The 20,798-nt window shown below is 42.9% G+C and overlaps 1 long non-coding RNA gene across 2 annotated transcripts in view; it reads left to right on the top strand.

The window, feature by feature from the left end:
- LOC124607071 overlaps positions 1 to 19,117 on the top strand; it is a 54,979-nt gene extending 35,862 nt beyond the window's left edge. For both annotated transcript variants that reach the window (XR_006978767.1, XR_006978766.1), the window contains exons 2-3: positions 11,744 to 11,855; positions 19,049 to 19,117. This is a non-coding gene — a long non-coding RNA (uncharacterized LOC124607071). The remainder of the gene's footprint in view (positions 1 to 11,743; positions 11,856 to 19,048) is intronic.
- Positions 19,118 to 20,798: the final 1,681 nt, after the last annotated feature.

The following is a 20,798-nucleotide window of genomic DNA, read 5'->3' on the forward strand; positions in this document are numbered from 1 at the left end:
TTCGGTCTTGAAAGGAAGGCAATCAAATCTGACGGGCTGAGAAAGAGGTCTGCTGCAATCTGAGAGACAGTCGAAAGTCATTGGAGGAAAGCAGACTATCCAGTGTGGTGCGACCTAAATTAGAGAAGGAAAGGATTCTTTAAAAAAAGAAACTGTAGACCGCCGTGGAGAGGGGTGGTCGTTGAAGGCGGAAGCCGTTCTTCGATGGCTAATCTCGCAGAAACAGAAAAACTGGATGCAATCGCTTTAGTATACGGCGAGAGATTCTGCAGAGTCCACTCGCAAAAACCATAGCGTAACAAACCGCGTCTCCGTTCATCATCACAGAGAACTGACACTTGCAGGATACGTTATTACTGCGATATTTATTCCATTAACCCGTAGATAAACAGTAAGCGCAATTGTAATCTTGCACGCGAAAAGCGGAAGCCAAATGAGCGATGTTTAATTAGAGACTGCAGCGGAATTATTGTGGTGAGCTTTCTCCCGAACCGCTTTATCGCGGGGCGTGCTCCACGCATCTGAGCGCTTCATTTGCCCTTCACCAGTACGCTCTCTGCCCTCTTTCTATCGCTGGTCGTGACTGCACGCACAATATTCCACGCGCAGACTTCTGTGTCTCGCACCAGCACGAAAGTACTTTCATCCAAGTTTCATATAATTGGCAGACCTAACATCTAACATAACGATGCAATTTGTGAAGGGACAGCTTTTCTCCGGTTGCAGTTTAATTTTATTTTGGTTGCCTAAACAACAAACATAATCTTCAACATTCGTTTAATCCATGACGATGCGGGAACATTGCGGCTATTTTCGTAAATATCACTGTAAGCAAAAACTGTAACTAGCGATATTTCTGAGTGTATGATCAATTTCACAGTAACTAGTTATAACCCTGGGCCCATTGCCAGACGGCAGAGGGGCTGTGTTGTACAAATTTCACATTGTCGTCTTGTTATATAAAAATATGTTCTTGATTTTCTGGTTTACAACATGTTTTACATTATATGCAGGGTTTGTTCATTTTACTTGCTTGAGAAAAGGTTTTGCCTTTTACATTACAGCAAAGTTCTTCCTTGATATGTAACATGCTGAACCATGAGGCAGACTAAAGGCAAGATGGCGAACAAATCTGTTTACTCATGGACAGGGGACATTGGCTGGTTAAGAAATTGTCAACATCAATGAAGTTCACTAACTGACGTGCAACTTAAGATGTTATTTTATTTTATATTGAAAGCTACCAGTTTCAGCATTTCATAATGCCATCTTCAGGCCCCATATGAATCCCTCCAAATAAATGAAAATGTAATACATAGCCATAAATCTTTGCATGTCGTGAATTCAATCGTTACACTAGTGCTTTATTCGAAGACTTGATAGCAACTCATATCAAATCTACCTACATACAGAATAGGACTTCAAAAAGTAAGTTATACGTTATCATCGCCGGCCAAGTAACTTTTACTGAATGCTGCACTACAATAAATTCAAAGTGACACGGATACATACGCTATTTTTCAACATAGCCACGAAGTCCCTAGACAGTGGTCGGAGCATTCGACCAGTTGCTAAGCTCTTCAAGACAGAAATCCGGTGTTTGGGAACGGGGCTATTCGAAAGCTGCTGTGTGAACGGCCTCACCGTTGAAAAATCTCTTTTCCTCTGGATGTTCTTTCAACTTGCCGAAAATATGGAAATCCCATGGTGCAAGGTCTGGATTCCTTGGCGGATCGGCATCACCCATTTCTGTGCGGCTTTGCTTAAATTCTTGGCTACGGCTGAACGCGACGTTGCATTTGGTCCATTAGGATCGGACTTTCACGGTGAATCTGTGTGCAGATTTAGACGTTTTGCCTTAACCGTCGTACTGTAGTAATTTCTCAGTTGTGGCGCCATTTCTCTCGCACAATGTGGTGCACGTGTTACACGCACCGCGGCAGAATTGTGTCTGCAAGAAACTCAGAATATGTACTCTCTTGTGACAAATGTACCACTCTTTTTCGTAATGGTCTTAAGTGTGAGAAGACATGTCTGACTTACTTTTTGAAGTGTATATACAGGGTGGTCAGAAGCAGTCTGAAAAGCTTGTAAGGGTGTTGCAAAGTAGATTCTGCTTCGAAAAAAGAAAAAAAAAACTACCTTGATACGTTGCTTCGTTTTCGAGATAATTAGCATTGGACGTAAACCAATCAGGCATAGAGGGCGCAAAATGAAGGCGCCTGCCGGATACAGTTAGTGTCACTTGTTCTCATATCGTAGATGATAGCGCACGAAGCTGCTCAGCTTTTGGCTCGAGTTCGATTCTTACTACCTTCACATGTCCAGTTTTTGTATCGCTCTCTTGTTCGGTACGGTCCCATGTCCAGTTTTTGTATCGCTCTATTGTTCGGTTTTAGGAAAATACGTTTGGCGACACTGTCTCTGGCGGATAGCTTGAATTTGAGCGCGAAATGGCCTGGTTGGCTAACTTCAATGCTAGTTAACATGGAAACGGCTCAATGTATCGAATTTTTGCTTAACAGCTATTTCCCAGTACAACCTACCCTGAAACACCCTTACAAGCTTTGCAGACTGTCCCTGACCACCCCGTATACCCCTAAGCTACTTTACGGTGTGTGGCAAAGGGTCTTCTGGTGCCACTATCGTTTTCCGCATGAAGAACTTATGCTTGGTGACCTAGTAAGGGTAACGGAGGAGGTCCCTGAGGGAGAACAAGCAGCTCTTGTTTGGACATCTGGTATTAACAGCTAGAATAGCGGTGTAGTAGTTAGATGTCCGTCCATTGGGGCTGCACACTGGATTGATACTCTAGTTCAGTGGCAGGTGATTTATTGTTTGTGCCAAGTGGGTGAGAGCGTGTTCAAACATGGTTAAGTAGGTGATCAAGTGTCAGCTACTGCAACTCTTGGAGGAGAGATTAAAGTGAAAATAAGATAAAAAGGCCCAGGAAGATTTTGGTCAAAGTTGTTCCCAGTTTCTATTGGAAAATCTGAAGTGGCAGCAATGGCCTGCTTTCAAAATTTCAACAAATAATATTACGTCGTAAATCAACAAATTCTTCGGCTCACCACGTGTAACTCCCATAGGGACGTGAAGACAAGATGAGATTAATTACAGTGCGCAGAGGGGCATTTAAGGTCAATCTTCCCAGGATCCATGCTCTATTGAAATGGCATAAAATCTTAACATGTGGTACTCTGCCTACATTGCACAGTGGGCTGGAGAGTATACATCCAGATGGAGAGGTGCAGAGCCAAAGACATAGGGTTGTGTCGCCTTCAAATGGACTACCCCGGCGCTTGCCTTAATAGATTTATGGAAACCACGGAAAACACAAATCTGGATGGCCGGAAAGCGATTTGAACCGTCGTCTTTCCGAATCTGAGTCCAGTGTCCGACCATGCGTCACCTTACGCTCGACACGTATTCTCAAGCGAATCTACATTCATATTGCACAGTGAACAGGGTATTCGAGCGCGCCTGTTACGCTGTTCGCGCTTTGTATAGCAGGACATGTAGACAGGAAAGCAGTACTCCGTTACGGTATCGAAAGCGTAACTGGGTGACCTTCTCCGGTAGCACTGATGTTCGATGTAACTTGTTTAGTTGCTCATTCACGAATTCCATGTAACGTTTACATCCACTATTCCTCGAACCACCATGCGCTGCGTGGCGGAGGATATTTGTGAAACCGCTATCATCCCTCCGCCCCCCCGCCAATCCGTAACCTATTCGCAAATGGTGCGTGGTTAGAATGGCTATCGTTTAACCTCCGTATGTACTCTGATTTCTCAGATTTTCTCATCGTAATCACTTCACGAGGCATCTGTACGATGAAGCAACGCTTTTCCGACTCTTATTGGAACGTATGCTCTCGCAGTTCCAACAGAAAACCTTCCTGCGATACTCAACGTGTCTCCTGTAGCGTCTGCCAATGGAGTTTGATGAGTACCCCTGTAAACATCGCGGCATAATGCTCTTGCACTTTGTGAACGAGCCCGTGGCGAAACGTCTCGCCCGTCGTTGAAACTTCCATATCTCATCTATTAATCTGAGCCGGTAAGTGTCCCAGACTGATAAGCAAAACTGAAGAACCGGGTTTACAAGTGTCTTTTGAAGCCACTTCTTTCGTGGATGAATTTCATTTCCTTATAATTCAGCGTGGCATATAGCTTCCTACAACCTGTTATTTCCACAGTCGTTCCGCTTTACGTCGGTCCGGAGGGTACTCCTAGGTAGTGTACGGTTGTTACCGTGTGGTCACCTATAGCGTAATCGAATAATGATGTATCTATTCACCTATTTGTGAGAAGTACTTTACATTCATTTATGTTCGGGTTCAACAGCCTATCGCTATACTAATCAATGATCCTCCAGTGGTCTATCCTGCATTTTGCTTCAGTCTTCTGGCGTTGTAACCTTCCTATACACAACAGATTCGTCTGAGAAAAGCCTCACGAAGCCTCCGATGTTATCCACTAGGTCATGTTGTAAATAGTAACAGCGCTTTAAGACTCCCTTGGGGTACTCCCGAAAACACTTTTACATCTGTAGATATAGTTCCTTCAAAAGCAGCGTGTCGAGTTCTGCTAGGAAGTCCTGAATCCAGCCACGAGTTTGGTCCGATACTCGGAAAGATCGCGTTTTGTTCACTAAATGACTGTGCGGGACTTGCACCACATTCCATTAGATGACACATTTTAGACACATTAGATGACACATTTTTTTCACGCCGTAGTTCTAATGCTCTTCTACATATTTTTCGTCACTTTCAAGTGTAATGGGCAGAATAAGGTACGGATTTCTGTTCGCTTCATATGGCCACTCGTTCGATTTGTTATCTGTATATAAACCGATATGACATTCAGATGTTCTCAGTATGTCATCAATTAGGACAACAATTAATAGCAACATAATTCCTGGAAAATATCTGTGATGATTGCTGTTCTAGATGACTGCAAGTGATCTCTCTGATCCGCACATGGAACACATTAATAACAGTGAAGAGAAACATCACGAATACTTCAAAAGAGAGAGAAAAAATGTCATCGTGTAGCCCTATATTCCACCCTCCACGTGAAAAACGTCTGTAGATTTGAGGTCAAATCAGCAACAAATTCATTCAAGTACATACATCAGCGCCTTGTGACAAAGGCAACACACGAGAACTCGCGAAACATTGTCTGCGACATTGTTAGATGACATTATGCTATTACATAAGCTTTTTTTACGCGAGACAAAATAGCTTTAGTATTACAAGTTTCCGCAGTTGCTACTTCCCAGCACACGATGTTATCGTGTTTAATTTCGCACACGTGCTGCAAGGCTTGTACCGCCTTGTATCACTACACGATCTCTGTCGTCACCCAACACCTGGATTTCGGCACACGGTATAGACATCTTCCTTATGTACCCGCAGAAGGTGGAAGTGACTCATTTTTGTGACAATGAACTGTTTTTACTGTACAGAGTAGCTATGAGAGCGTGAGAAGAGGACCTGTAATTTTCAATGTGTTCTTTTGTATTTTTTCCTACTCTTCTTTACTGTTTTTATAACTTTTTAACTGATAATGGCTTCGACAATAATTTTTTAAAGAGGTTTTTTTAAGAGCTGACTTTGAAACATAATTATGCGCAGTGTTATACACTTATTACTTAAAAACACATTATTTGACAGCAAGTGATCCTGCTGTACTGGTCTGATGATATGAAGCAGCCATCAGCTATCGTGCCGGCAAAACAAACCCTGAGATGTAAACAATATTTTCAAAACCAGCTGCATCCAAAAACAAAATGAAACTCATCGCCAAATAAATTGGGATATTAGCCTCTTGTGCTCATCACCGGAAGTCACTTACGAGCAAAGAAACGCACGTATTATTGTTTTACATGTAAAATAATTTATTTTAAACCGATATCATTTACGAGAAATTAACTACGAATAATAGCTTAGATTAACGTATTTGTCCACATTATGCAGTAGCTGAATATATGTATTATTCGTATTAATAATTAAGGTCTGTCGGTTGACACACGTGACATTTTTCAGGTTTAAATAATAGCCATATTGTTTTACGTATGAAACATCTTGTACGTCTGAATCGGTGCATAAACGCTTAGTAAGATAGTACTAGCAATGAAAAATTATGACTGGTAACTTTACATGAATCAAAGGACCTGTCGATTGTATGAAAGTAGTTGGCAGAGAGTTGCGTACAACAGTTGTAGCAAAAATTATAGATAAATTTTCTTCGCTAGTGTAACCAATTTTCATGGAATAAAAAGAGATGCGACAAGATTTTTGAAAACCCGTCACTACGGGTCACCGGGGACTACTAGAGAGAACAGATACGTAACCTCAATCTATCAAATTGTTGGAGGCAAGAGAACTTCGATACAAGAACAATAGTAATATACCAATTAACCCCGAACTCCCATGTATAAAATAACTTCAAACTCCTGATTACTTAAAAAATGAGTGTATGTTTTTAATATTTGGCGCTAAGTGCGCAAATGATAAAAAGTTCAGAAAAATTCTCAAATTATGTTAAAAGTTTGTTGTAAGTCGTTAAGTACGCTCGTTACCAAACACTGGATAAGAACATTCGGGTAATTTGCGCTTCGTTTGAATCAAAAGCTAGTTTTTTACGTATCACACTGATTATGACGTCATTTCCTTATCTACGTGCCGTATGATGATACAATTTTGCGCTTATTTTCGGTAGTATAACATCGGAAAAATACGTTGCAAATAGGAAACATCATGCCTGATGCTGAAGTTTCGCTTCATGAACGGCGAAAATGCAATAAGTGACAAAAAGTTTCCTTGCTTCTTTTTGTGGGATGGCGTAGGGGAGCCTGCGAGAAAAAGTTTCTTAAAGGTTTGAAATTATGTGCAAGTTTGTTGAAAGTTCCTAATTGTTCATATCCTCAAATGGTGGATGAATAAGGCGTGGGTATTTGCGCACGGTGAGTTACGCTGCTTCTGGACGAATACGCAGATCCTAAGTGTAATACTTGTCTTACTGCGTTAAACCTTTAAATAAAATTGTACCTCTTAATGAACAGATAATTACAGCATATTAAATTTTTTAATTCGCTCCATAATTTTATGAAATACTGAAAATCGCACTTTTGTTGCCCCTGGAAGCCGGTAGATTCCCAGCGTGAGATTGGGAATGGGTGCCACGAATCGGGTTAGCCGTATAGATTACTCAGAACACATGCAGTTGCACGAATTCCAGCCTTTGATCTAACACGTAATTATTGGGAGAGCGTTAATACAAGAATAGTACTTGTGTATTACTCGGAACATGTCTTCGTGCAGGATAATAGCTGTCGATGAACATGTCAAGATATGTGCCTTCAGTGAAACAACAAAGACAGTGAATGACGAACACTCTTTTAGGAATGGCAAAGCTGTTGTAGGATGAATTATAATGATTCGTTATCAGCTTGATGTATTAAAGCCTAAGGCCTCGCTCATGCTGTGCTGATATTGCAATATGGTAAAGTAATTGTTTTGACTTACTTCGACAAAGTCGTTTCATCGTTCAGCGCCGTGAATCGCTATAGTGTCACTACTGTCTCTCGTGGCTTTTAGAAAGCTGCAAAACATTCACAGTAAAATTATTCACAGAAAAACACTCTATATCTGTTACCTTTTCCCCTCACCCCTACTCACTTATTCATTAAAAGTTACCATTTAGCAACAGAAAAAGTCTCAAATCAAAGTTACGTCTAACAGCACTGAATACTAAATTCGACAAAAGAATTTAACAAAGATAATATACGCTAAAGACAACACTAATCGTGGCTGCAAGCAGAGAGTAGGGATGTCTATGGAGTGGACTTTCGGATGCGCAGAAAAGAATTTTTGTCGCCAACATAACCGGCTCCAAAAGTTTGATTTAACCCTAAGGTTTGCCGTAAGCGGTCTGCAGATTATGAATACATATTATTAAGTGGCTAGAAGACATGTAGTCCGTTCGAAAGTAGTACCACGGATCTTGCACATGTGCATGTTAGGCACAATTAAGCATTTGCACTCGATAACTTGTTCGAACTTAGCTTAAAGCGTAGAAGAGCGAAACGCAACGATATTTGCTCGTTTGCGACAAATGTCACAGCTCAGATATTACTATTCTTTTTTCGTTTTTGCTATAGGAAAAGAAGGGAGAGCTATCGCTATTTGTACTGAACTTCATCTTGCTACCGAGTCTCTATTTTAATAAATTAATTACCGTGGCATTGCTAGATGGCTCCCTACCACAGGAACGTGAAAGTGTCCCGATAAACTTCCAATATGGGGTTGTGACATGCTGTAAATAAGCGATTTATCTCACTTTGAAAGATCGTTAGGATCTAAATTAATCCGCTTTTACTTTGTGACACAATTCTTTTTGTGATCTTTATTCATCCTTAGGGATTCCAAAATGTTAATCGCACACAGTGATTCACCATTTTGTAGAACTTCAAGATCATTCATTTGGGAAACCTAACGATACGAACAAAATGACTCAGAATGTGATATGTAAGTCCTATCTGCAGATAAACTTTTCTATAAATACGTATACATTCAACCCGTTGACTAGCAGCTCACTGCCACACTACCAACTTTATCGAGCACTTATAATTATCGATATTAATCAACACATAATTCGCGAAACTGTAATTTGACGTCCGTTATAATTAGGTACGAAAAGTAACTTTTCCCATTTGATTTTAGATTTGCAGCCTTAACGGCAACAATCCAGCACCATTGCTGTTACTAATAACAAGGAAAAACAGGACGAATACGTGTATTATTCAAGTTTTGGTCTTAGCGGTGAAATGTGAACAGCGTCAAACCAAAGTTACGTGACTATTTCGGTTCCGTGTTAGCTACACCCACTCCATATATTTTCCTACTCTGTGGCTATTATGCACAGCGATATTTTTGAATCGCTGTTGACACTGGAGAATAGTCATTCTCAGATCAACGATGGGATTCAAAAATACTGAAGCGCTGGATAAACATATAATGGGTGTCAGTCACGAAGAAATTCTGAAGGTCTTTTCGTTTCGTACGCTGTTGTAAGAAACAGTGATTAGAAAGGTGAGCCCGAACAACGTTCTTAGCTTGTCGAATCATTCTATGTACGTATTAATCAATCATTTTCACGAGATCTTGAGAGCAGAGAAAGAGTTATTGAGTCTCCCTTCATTTTCACTGACCGATTACGTTGTAAGAGGCAGTCAAATGAGAACGAGACAGATGGAAAACAGTACGTAAACTGGAATGAGATTTTCACTCTGCAGCGGAGTGTGCGCTGATATGAAACTTCCTGGGAGATTAAAACTGTGTGCCCGACCGAGACTCGAACTCGGGACCTTTGCCTTTCGCGGGCAAGTGGTAGAGCACTTGCCCGCGAAAGGCAAAGGTCCCGAGTTCGAGTCTCGGTCGGGCACACAGTTTTAATCTCCCAGGAAGTTTCAGTACGTAAACTGTTTAGTACTTCGAAAGTAAATCTCTGTAACTGTTAATCCATTCATCCCACTGTGAGACTTCATGGAAAAATGTCTGCAGTTGTCTACGGGAACGTGATTGACCCGCCAGGTTAGCCGAGAGCGCTAATGCGCTGCTTTCTGGATTCGGGTAAGCGCGCCGGCCCCGAATCTAATCCGCCCGGCGGATTAACGACGGGGGCCGCTGTGTTGGCCAGCCTGGATGTGGTTTTTAGGCGGTTTTCCACATCCCTGTAGGTGAATACCGGGCTGGTCCCCACGTCCCGTCTCAGTTACAGGCCTCACAGATTTTCAAATTCTAAAGGTGGCGGGGGTAAAATACAGGGAGCGAAAGGCTATTTACAATTTGTACGGAAACCAGATGGCAGTAATAAGGGTCGAGGGACATGAAAGGGAAGCAGTGGTTGGGAAGGGAGTAAGACAGGGTTGTAGCCTCTCCCCGATGTTGTTCAATCTGTATATTGAGCAAGCAGTAAAGGAAACAAAAGAAAAATTCGTAGTAGGTATTAAAATCCATGGAGAAGAAATAAAACTTTGAGGTTCGCCGATGACATTGTAATTCTGTCAGAGGCAGCAAAGGACTTGGAAGAGCAGTTGCATGGAATGGACAGTGTCTTGAAAGGAGGATATAAGATGAACATCAACAAAAGCAAAACTAGGATAATGGAATGTAGTCGAATTAAGTCGGGTGATGCTCAGGGAATTAGATTAGGAAATGAGACACTTAAAGTAGTAAAGGAGTTTTGCTATTTGGGGAGCAAAATAACTGATGATGGTCGAAGTAGAGAGGATATAAAATGTAGACTGGCAATGGCACGGAAAGCTTTTCTGAAGAGGAGAAATTTGTTAACATCAAGTATAGATTTAAGTGTCAGGAAGTCATTTCTGAAAGTATTTGTATGGAGTGTAGCCATGTATGGAAGTGAAACATGGACGATAAATAGTTTGGACAAGAAGAGAATAGAAACATTCGAAATGTGGTGCTACAGAAGAATGCTGAAGATTAGATGGGTAGATCACATAACTAATGAGGAAGTATTGAACAGGATTGGGGAGAAGAGAACTTTGTGGCACAACTTGACCAGAAGACGGGATCGGTTGGTAGGACATGTTCTGAGGCATCAAGGGATCACCAATTTAGTATTGGAGGGCAGCGTGGAGGGTAAAAATCGTAGAGGGAGAACAAGAGATGAATACACTAAGCAGATTCAGAAGGATGTAGATTGCAGTAGGTACTGGGAGATGAAGAAGCTTGCACAGGATAGAGTAGCATGGAGAGCTGCATCAAACCAGTCTCAGGACTGAAGACCACAACAACAAACAACAGCAGACCGATGGGGTACACTGACTCCATCCTGGGGAATACGGGGTGGCGGCAGGAAGGGCATCCGGCCACCCCTTCACACTAACATGCCAAATCTGGATTAACCAAGCCAACCCCGCGCACAATGCGGGACAAAGGGGCTAGCGATAGATAGATAGACAGTCTACGGGAACGTGATTGTATCCAGGCGTTCATCTCCTCGTCTGAAGCATATCGACGGCCACGAATTTCTTTCTTCAGTGCTCCAAAAGCAAGGAAATCGCATGGCGAGAGATCGGGAGTGTGTGGTAGATGAGTAAGGGCTACCCAGCGAAACTTCTGCAGCGTCCTCGAAATAGTCTTGGCAACATGTGGGCGGGCCACACCCATGTAATATTATGCCTCCCCATACGATAACACTTAGAACACCAAAACGATCGTGTCCGACAGCCGACAGCGTTACTGGGTGCGTAATGTACCTTCATATGATGAGAGGTGGGAGCATGTCATGCAGCCAGAGGCACTGTAGAACGTGATCGGCTTCATGGTCCAAGTTTCATTGAACTATGTTTCTTGCCAGTGACACATTATGCAAAACTTACTTTTTTTTAAGTTTTGCATAACAATACAGATAGAGGGAAAGAGAGAGAGGAAGAAAAGCGAGAAAGAGGGTGACCACAAGTATAAATCACTATATATGGCTTAAGTCAAGTATTTAAACGGTCAGCATGTTGCCATTTTTTTTTCAGAGTGTTTTCTTATTGTAAAATTTGTTTGTTCCTGATCATAGCGAGAGATCGCAATTTTGATCCGCAGAACATGCAAAGAAATAAACTAAATCGTTCTGCGATATAAGAGCCGACAGGCTGGCTGTGTCCTGTGCTCTCCTTGTGGTGGTCGGCCTGTGCAGCGCCTGTCTCTTTGTTGCAGATGTCGTGCATGAGCTCGGTGCCTGGCCAGCAGCACGCGCATGCGCAGCCCACATCTCCCGGCGTCGCCACCTACCCGCAGCACCAGCTGTCGCCCACCGTCATGGCTGCAGGTAAGACCCTTTCTCCACCTCACACCTCTCGCCCCATCTCCGCACACAAATTTCCACACTCTCTCAAAGGTTTTGAGTTAGCTGTCCATCATATAAAACGCTTGTTACTTAATACTAGATACCAAAATGTATCGAGAGAAATACATCACAGAGGGAAACAGTAAAAACTAAATTCGTTTGAGTGGCAGGGGCTTACGAGATGGCACTGTCCGCTTCCTGAAAAAGAGAGAGCATCTATTTTTAATTAGGAACCCTTGTTATTAACTGCATATTCGTATTCCAAGCTGCAAAGGAAACAAAGGAGAAATTTGGAAAGAGAATAAAAGCTCAGAGAGGAGAAATGAAAACATTGAGCTCTGTCTGCGATACTGTCAGAACACTGCAAGTGGACAGAAACAGATTAGTCCTAGATGTTATGGAGGGATAAAAGTAAATTTAATTTGATGTCTCTCAGTAGGATTCAGTATATTCGTGTTCTACAGGTGAAGGATCCAATCTACGCTATTGGGATCCATCCATGAATCATAGTCGAGGAAACATGAGGTACGTGGATGCTTATCAGCACAAGCTGTGGGTCCTTCAGATAGCCTAGAAAGTATCATTAAAGGTTTTGACTATAGGGACATTTTGGAGAAATATGTTCTGTCGTCCGACAGAAAAAAACTTTCAAAACACAACAATCCAAAGTATCGTTCAGAGTGTGTTCAAGGATGTATTAAGAGAGATAAACACCAAAGTTTTGATTTCGTCAGTTCAAAGTCTGGATTCATATCCGATAGAACTTATTTGGGAGGTACTGGACAAACCTGATAGGGGAAGAGAGTACCGAAATAATGCAGATTTCTATGACATTCTACAGTCTAAACAGGACAAGATTCCTCAGAACGCTATCTGATTCTGTGGGTAGAGGATGTGCCCAGGGCACAACACAAGTTGTACTGTATGTTGCGTTAGACGATGTCGTACCTTCCTCGAGGCTTACCTACCTTCACAGTATCGTATTTTAAAACAATGGACATATAGTATGCACCAAAACAAGCCGAGAGTCGGTCTGACGATGACTTACTGATGAAACTAATTGCACAATAAGATATTTTAGTCGCTTTATGATCGTTACACGCAATAAAGTATGTCGTTTATATGAAAGCTACCTGCAGTCTGTCTTTGTTGACAATTCTGGGGACACAGGTCATGGCGTGCTACATTAAAGTATTCTTTATCCTCTTTCTGAACTCGACGTCTCACTCACAATGAGCAAGAGGGGGCAAGATTCTAAAATTGTCATTTTTATGTTGGAAAACAACGAGAAATTCCTGCTAATTATTAACAAAAATAACCAACAAAAATGCCACTGATTAATACTCCTCAAAGTGAAAAACCACGAAATAAACTTTAAATACTCTTATTCCACTTACGCCGCCGCTGTCTGCTTACAAAGCTTCATATCTGATCGTGTTAATCGATTTTATCACATTTCTCATACTTTTAATTTTTATAGTTAACTGGCTTTAAATAAAGATTAATAAAATATATTTTCAAAGCTACATTTTCCAAGCTGTTAAGGTAAAGTGTGACCCAGGCCGGGAAATCTCCCAAGAATCACAAATTACCAGGTACAGTCGACTCTTAACGGCCTTGGATTGAAACAGGATGTCTCTCCCCTCCACACCCCGCACTTTGACAAATTATTGTGCAACCATGTCAACTGGAATGCTGAATTCGTAGTTGTATGACTACATCTTATGGTGTGTTGCACCTCATGGACCGTTTGAGAAGCTCCCATGTCAACTTCAAAAAATAGAGGGCATGAAAATAATACAAGTCCATTAACATGATCAGACATGAAGTTTTGTAAGCAAACATTGTTGATATAAATTGAATAAGATATTTAAAATTTTGAATACAGTCTCAGCAAGCAGTGGCGTGTCGTCTTTGACTATAGACAAATGGTAAACTATTACTGGGGTTACGTTGTGCTGGAGGAGGAGGTAGTGCGGAGGACGCTGGACAGGTACATTGCAGCCATGCTTTTTTATCCTGGGGATGGGCGACGGAATTCGTATGCCAGAGTGTTGGTATGGTCCCTTTATGGAGCTCGAAAAAGGCTGTTCGAGTAAGCGGGGGAGAGTAGTTGACAGATTGTGTTTTGGCATACGTTTGCAAATCGACACATTACGTCGAATGCAAGACAATACCAGAAACTCTACAACGCCAAAGAAAAGGCATAACTTCCCGTTAACAGACGCTGTTAGAATTCCGTACCCCAAATCGTAGGAGCAGGCAAGTGTCTCCTCTTGCCGGCCGTTGTGGCCGAGCGGTTCTATGCGCTTCAGTCCGGAACAGCGCGGCTGCTACGCTACGGTCGCAGGTTCGAATCCTGGCTCGGGCATGGATGTGTGTGATGTCTTTAGGTTAGTTAGGTTTAAATAGTTCTAAGTTCTAGGGTACTGATGATCTCAGATGTTAAGTCCCATAGTGCTCAGAGCCATTTGAACCATTTGTCTCCTCTTGCCCTTCCCGACCCCCCCACCCGCTACCCCCTTGAGGAGTCGTACACCCCTCGAGAGATGCTGACTCAGTTTTTCAGGCTAGCTATTGAGATGTAGAATCACACAAAACGGAAACCAAACATCGTCGCTACGGTCCTTAAGCCAGTTGATAGTGTGTGAAGCGTTACGTTATGGAGCAATGTGTGTAAAGTGTGTGCAGCGACTGGAAGTGGGGAATGAACTAACAGTGTAGCACTAGCCTTTTGTGTTACTAAATAACTAATTTACAATACAGTATTGTGCAGTAGAGATAAACGGAATGAGGTAGCATTGTTTTAAAAAGACTGGCGTTATATTCGGGAGGAAGGTGTTTCCAATCTTGATCCGGTCATACTGATTTATGTATTTTCCGTCATTTCTTTAAACTAATTCAGGTAAATGCCGCTATGATTCCTAATGTAAGACCACGGCCGACTACCTGTCCCATTCTTATCCAACAGTATCTAAATGACCGTATACAATAATTGTTATTTTGTTGCTTTTAGGTGGTTCAAAATGGCTCTGAGCACTATGGAACTCAACAGCTGAGGTCATCAGTCCCCTACAACTTAGAACTACTTAAACTTAACTATCCTAAGGAAATCACACACATCCATGCCGAGGCAGGATTCGAACCTGCGAGCGTAGCGGTCGCGCGGTTCCGGACTGAAGCGCCTAGAACCGCTCGGCCACCGCGGCCGGCTTTTAGGTGGTAATGGTACGTTTCTATGTGACCAAACCCCTGAGGTCATCGTTCCCTAGGCTTACACACTACTTAATCAAACTTAAACTAACTTACGCCTAGGACAACACACACAACCATGGCTGAAGGAGGAGTCGAACCTCCGACGGGGGGAGCATCGCGAACCGTGGCAAGGCGTCTCAAACCACGCGGCTACCCCTCCCCTGGGGACTGTTGCTTTTAAATTTTTAGAGTAATCAATGGACGAATAAAAAACTACTGCTACGATTGATACTACTACTAAGAGTACAAAATGGATCACTTCACGTTTAGGATCTATACTCGAGGGTTACCTGATATCCGGGATATGGCTCTGAGCACTATGGGACTCAACTGCTGAGGTCATTAGTCTATATCCGGGATATAAAAGGTGTAAACGATGACTGTTTATAACGTATCAAAGTGGTGTAGGAGCAGTTTAAACGAACAGTTTGATACAAGGCATATTGTGTATCAAGCCGGGAAACAACCTCAAATTCAAATTGTGTTCAAAAATGGTTCAAATGGCTCTGATCATTTCGGTATCTTGTCAACATTTCATTCACTGTAGTGTATGAGCTGAAATCAACCATAGGCAAAGTTACGAAATACGTTTCTACCTCTGCAAACTCTGTAAAATTGCTTGCAGTGTTTTATGTAATTTGATGCAGCGCAATAAATATGACGGATAATGAAAAGGAATTCAGTTCTCGATCGAGTGAAGATATCAGACTATAAGATGCGTAAAAATCAAATTTTTTCACCAAATAGTTTTCGAAAAACCGCATGATAAGTATTTCTTGCAGGATAGAACTTGTCTCATCACCGACAGAGAGCAAAAAGGTTAAAAATCTTGCGCAGTGAGCATGAACTGCAGCTTAAGTGGCTTTTGTAGCCCAATTTGAGGTTCTTTCGTAGCTCGATACAGAGCAATTATCTTACATTAAAATGTACTTCTTGATTTCCCTTACACCACTGTGGTACATGGTAAACAGGTGCAGGTTAGTCCAGGAGAAATGGTCAGTTTTCAGGGGTAAGAAAAGAACGACCTCTCAAAGCTAAAATTTTTAGTAAACACGAGCTCTAAAACTCGTACCTTAAGAGCTACGACCCCTTATCCAGCAGAAGAGATGTTTTTCACAGTATCCCAGATGAGCCGTGAGCGCTGGTCTTGAGTCCAAGGCCAGATAGAAATTATCTGGACTTTCAGGAGATTTACTCGCCTCGTTAGGACATCTATATGAGTATATTGTGCAGAAATAATTGTCCTTTTACCTAATAGACACAGGGCTCACCATGGGCTCTGATAAGTTATTCCATGCGTGAAAGCATCAACGCGTATAAGGCGCGAATAGCGTCCTGTGGTATGGCCATCCGATCTGCATTCATCTGGTGCCAAAGTTCATCTGTGGTCGTTGGCATTAGGTCATAGCGCTGCACTTGTCATTTCACCATATCCCACACATTTTCGATTGGCTGCAAGTCTGATGATATGGCGGGTCAGGGCAAAAGGTTGACATCCTGTGACACCAAGAAGACATGTGGTCGTGCATTCTCTTGCTGTAAATGGCGTCTGGGTGTTTTGCACAAAGGGTATGGCTACGGGTCGCAGCATGTCATTGACGTAGGTCACACGGGTCACAGTGCCCTGGACTCGCAACAACTGTGATTGTTAGTTGTACCCAAAACACTTCCACCATAAGGCGTCGAGTTGGTGCTGAGTGTCTGTGATGCCGCTCCCCCTGTATGCGACGAACCAAAATGCGGCCATTATTTTCAAACAAACAGAACCTTGATTCGTACTAAAACAATATCTTATGCCATTCCTGTCGCCAAAGACGTCGTCCCAAACACCATTGCCGTCTAGCAAGTTTGTACACATTCGTCAAAGGTAGGCGGAGAAGTGGACGACGCGCACTAACCCATGCCGTTAATAAACGGCGAGGGACTGTCACCTCTGACAGCGTACGGTGCGTTACATTGTGCCATTGTTGCGCCAGAGCTGAAGATGATGCAGATCTGTCATGCAATGCTATTCGGATGAGGTGTCGATCTTCTCGGGGGGTGGTCTGGGTTGTGCGACCTGACAGATCCCGTCATGTTCTACGGCTTTTCGTGAACCATTCTGCACACACTCGTTGCCCTGCCGGAACGCTTCGTCCCACACGAGCAGCAGTTTCCCAGATGGATGCATCACATTCTCTCATTCCAATAAAGCACCCTCTTTCAAACTCTTTGAGTAATCCACTAAATTACAGTCCCACATCGTTAACGTCGATATGCAGCAGGATTTTGGAACATTTATTGTGTTTGAACATTATGAATTACCTCGAAGAAAACGGTCTATTGACACACAGTCAGCATGGGTTTAGAAAACATCGATCCTGTGAAACACAACTAGCACTTTACTCACATGAAGCGTTGAGTGCTATTGACAAGGAATTTCAGATCGATTCCGTATTTCTGGATTTCCAGAAGGTTTTGACACGGTACCACACAAGCGGCTCGTAGTGAAATTGCCTGCTTATGGAATATCGTCTCAGTTATGTGACTGGATTTGCGATTTCCTGTCTGAGAGGCCACAGTTAGTAGTAATTGACGGAAAGTCATTGAGTAAAACAGAAGTGATTTCTGTCGTTCCCCAAGGTAGTGTTATAGATCCTTTGCTGTTCCTTATCCATATAAACGACTTGGGAGACAAGCTGAGCAGCCGTCTTCGGTTGTTTGCAGATGACGCTGTCGTTTATCTACTGATAAAGCCATCAGAAGATCAAAACAAACTGCAAAACGATTTAGAAAAAATATCTGAATGGTGCAAAAATTGGCACTTGACCCTAAATAACGAAAAGTGTGAGGTCATCCACATGAGTCCTGAAAGGAACTCGTTAAACTTCGGTTACACCTCAAATCAGTCGAATCTAAAAACTGTAAATTCAACTAAATATGTAGGTATTACAATTACAAACTACTTGAATTGGAAGGAACACATAGAAAATGTTGTGGGGAAGGCTAACCAAAGACTGCGTTTTATTGGGAGGACACTTAGAAAATGTAACACACCTACTAAGGAGACTGCCTACACAACACTTGTACGTCCTCCTTTAGAATACTGCTGCGCGCTGTGGGATACTTACCAGATAGGACTGACGGAGTACATCGAAAAAGTTCAAAGAAAGGCAGCACGTTTTGTATTATCGCGAAATATGGGAGAGAGTGTCACAGAAATGATACAGGATTTGGGCTGGAAATCATTAAAAGAAAGGCGTTGTTCGTTGCGACGGAATCTTCTCACGAAATTCCAATCAGCAGCTTTCTCCTCTGAATGCGAAAATATTTTGTTGACCCCGACCTACATAGGGAGGAACGATCACCACTATAAAATAAGGGAAATCAGAGCTCGTCGGGAAAGATATAGGTGTTCATTCTTTCCTAGCGCTGTACGAGATTGGAATAATGGAGAATTGTGAAGGTGGTTCGATGAACCCTCTGCCAGGCACTTAAATGTGATTTTCTGAGCATCCATGCAGATATAGATGTAGATCTGAAGGTGCAATTCGCCCATTCGACCTGCACGTCTGCTCAAGTCACACTGATCTATTACCTTCGATTTACAACGACAATGAGAGCCGCAGGTACATTTTACCGGTAGCTGGTTTTGCGCCGCGATATCGATGTTGACTCTGAGCTGCTGGCTGACATGGTTCAAATGCTAGGGTGTGCGTGTGTTTGTCTTTATACTTTTTACTTGTATATTTAGTTACCACGCCCCTAACAAAATACCAGGTGCACACAGCTAAAAATGTTGGAAAACGCTGTGCTATACATTTATTGCTTCGAGTGATCGTTCCTGTCAGATCCCTGACTCTTGGGCATTCCTGTTAAGACAGCCTGTATTGTGCTGTAATCGTGAAGTGCCTGTGCTGATGTGTGCGCGCGTGTTCCAGGAGAGGGCGCGGCTTCGCGCGCCGAGGCGCCGCCGGTGCCGGTGAGCAGCGTGTCGTCCCCGGTGGGCGTGGTGGCGACGACGCCGACGCCCGCGCCGGCCCCCAGCCACGCCCACGGCCACGCCCACGGCCACGGGCACGCCCACGGCCACGGGCACTCGTGGGCGCCGCTGCCCATGTCGTCGCCCCCGCAGCCGCAGCCGCAGCCGCCGCCGCCGCGCGCCGCCAGCCCCGCCGCCGCCAGCCACGCGCTCGCCGCCTCCTCCATGTCTCCGTCGCTGCACTCTGCCGCCCCCGCCGCCACCGCCTTCGGCCACCACCACCACCAGCACCCGCACGCAGGCTTCGCCACGGCCGCGCCGCAGCCGCGCCAGCCGGCCTTTTACTCGTGGTACTAGGCGGACCAACTGCCACCGGCCTCCCTTCTCTCCCAAATCAGCGGATTCCTTCGTGTCGCACTACTGCTCGCCTACAGAGTAACTTCTTCTAAAGTTTTCCTGTATCAGAAACTACATATACGCCGGCTTTCTGTACAGTGCAGGGAAAGCTGACGTACTTTTCTTAACCAGTTGTCTTCTCCACACGACCGAAGACATACTTCTTTGATTTCCTACAGTCCAAGACCATGTGTAACAGAAAACAACCCCTCCAACAATGTAGGACTGTTCCTTCTTCCGCTGTTAACTGAATCAACACATATTATTTCATCCCCCATTGTGAGGACAAGCAGTCAAATGGCTGCAGGTCTCCAAGTAGATTTATTACTCATCCGAACGCGAATTCGATTTCAGGCTATCATCCTCAAGTGAGTAAATCGTACTTACAAGGAAGATTAATATGCAGAACAACATAATTATTTACACACGGAGTATTTCAGCTGCCCACACTGATGGGTATTAGTACTGGGACACCTTTTTGTTGGAGGCCACTGTTTTGGAGTCATTCAAGAAAAAACCGTTTGAAGGTCACTTTTGTACATTCTTCTTGAACCTGCAAAGAAGCAAAGTTAACTAAATTAAATTTCCTATAAAAATTTCATGTTCATTTTTTCTGCAAAACTAACAGTTTGCGCGTAGTGATCAAGAGAATACGAAGGTTTTGCGCTTGGTATTTGAAGGCGTTGCAGGTTGCATGAAACCCATGGGTAGCAGCAACTGAAACACACTAATTTTTTTCCGATTTCATCAATACAGGATGACAAGTTCACTCTCAAAGAGAGTTGAGAATTGCCTGAAATTTTTCGCAATGTTTGTGTTACGTATTGTATTACAGATTGCTCTTTCGTATTTGTAGTGCCGTTTAAAGCAGCTGCATATCGAAATATACCCGCTACCGATATGTCATCTTAGAATTATTTCTGATATATTAAATTATATTTCTACGGCAAGCATTTGACGGAATAAGAGGCTCCGCATTTACAAACGTCAGTATGATCGTTGAATGCAAGTGATAATAAACAAGTATGAAAATACCTTAACGATAGTATTAAGTAAAATAATAATGTACATAAACTGAGCACCGAGCTCATAAATTGTCAATGTACGTGTTATATATGCTTAAGATATTACCTCTATTGTGAATTTAAAGCGTTGCACAACAGATTTTCGACAGAAAGACAATATGGAACTGAAATTTTGCCCTTCTTATGAATATTATGTGTGCAGCACAACTTAAGGTTAGCTTATTTCACTTATAATTATTAGGCCACACACATTGTAATTATTTTTTAAAAAAAGGTATTGGCGTAGTT

Source organism: Schistocerca americana, chromosome 3, assembly GCF_021461395.2.
Source record: "Schistocerca americana isolate TAMUIC-IGC-003095 chromosome 3, iqSchAmer2.1, whole genome shotgun sequence".
NCBI lineage: Eukaryota > Metazoa > Arthropoda > Insecta > Orthoptera > Acrididae > Schistocerca > Schistocerca americana.